The following is a 1,686-nucleotide window of genomic DNA, read 5'->3' as shown; positions in this document are numbered from 1 at the left end:
TAAAAACTATTGGGTAATTAAAGAAATAAGAAGTGAAAAATTTACATCCTTTGAAACAAACTAGAACAAAAATACAACATATCAAAACCCGTAGGGCATAGTAAAAGTAGTCCACAGAGGGCAATTAAAGCAATAAACACACACGTCCAAAAAGAAGAAAGAACAAAAACTGAGCACCTTAACTCAAACTTCAACAAAATAATAAGAGCAACAAAACAAGCATTCAGCCACCAGAAGAAAAGAAATAATAAAGATTAGAACATAAATAAGTGAACCAGAAAACCAAAAACAATAAAAGAATCAACAAGATAAGATGTTGATTCTTTGAATGGATCAACAAAATTGTCAAACCACTGGCAAATCTTACAAGGGAACAGAAACAATGCAAAACTATGAATACGCAATGAAACAGGGGAAATTGCAATAGAATCAACTAAAATTAAAAAGATGATAACATAATACTATGAAAGGCTGTATTCCAAAAATTTAAAATTTAGACAGGATGGACACTTATCTAGAAACACATCACCTGCCTAAACCAGCAGACAGCAATAAAAATATCAAGAAAGTCATACAAAGGAAGAAATATATCAAGTCATTAAAAACTCCCAACACCAAAATGCCCAGGACCAGATGGCTTCACCAAAGAATGCTACCACCAGGACCAATGGCTTCACCAAAGGATCCTACCACACATTCAGAGAAGAGTTGACCTCCATCCCACTCAAACTATTCCAGAATATAGACAAGGGTGGCAAACTCTAGAATTCATTCTAAGAAATAAAAATAACTTTGATATCAAAAGTAGGCAAGGATATCACCAGAATATAAAATTATATATCAATATCCTCTGTGAATAGAAATGCAAAAATTCTCAACAAAATCTGAGCCAATAGAATCCAGTAAAATACCCAGTTGCTCAAATAGGATTCATGCAAGGTTTTCAAGATGGCTCAGCATTAGAAAAACAATCTAGGTAGGCCTATAAACAAAACAAAGGAAAATAACTACATATCAATCAATGAACTAAAAATATTTGATAAAATCCAATACCTATTTCTGATAAAAGCACTCAATAGACTAGGAAAGAAAAAGAAATTCCTCAACATAAAGGCCATTTATGCAAAACCAGTGGCCAATATCTAGTTCAATGGGAAGAAACTGGAACATTCCCTTTGAGAACAGGACCAGACAAGGTTGTGCTTTATCATGACTGCTATTCAGTATTGTGCTGGAGTCTTAGCTAGAGCTATTAGGTACCAAAAGGTATCAAAACTGAGCAAGAAAAATTAAAACTCTATTTGCAGATGATTAATTCTATACATAGAGAACTCCAAAGATTAGACAAGAAATTAGTTGGAAATAATGGAAAGATTTAGCAATGTGGCAGGCTACAAGATCAACACACAAGAATCAATCAGATTCCAGTGTACTAATGAAGAAACAAAAACAAAAAAGCCAAACTCACTGCCATCAAGTTAATGCCAACTCATAGTGACTCTAAAGGACAAGGTGGAACTTCCCTTGTGAGTTTCCAAGACTAAAACTTTACCTGAGTAGAAAGCCCTATCTTTCTCCCACAGAATTGCTGTTGGTTTTGAACCTCTGACCTTGTGGATCACAGCCCACGTAACTATGCCACAAGGCCTCCATACTAAAGACTCCATACTAAAGAAGAGAGCTTTA

Source organism: Echinops telfairi, unplaced genomic scaffold, assembly GCF_000313985.2.
Source record: "Echinops telfairi isolate 266 unplaced genomic scaffold, ASM31398v2 ScPeMD7_443;HRSCAF=831, whole genome shotgun sequence".
In the NCBI taxonomy this organism is placed as follows: domain Eukaryota; kingdom Metazoa; phylum Chordata; class Mammalia; order Afrosoricida; family Tenrecidae; genus Echinops; species Echinops telfairi.
This window is presented reverse-complemented; position numbering follows the sequence as displayed.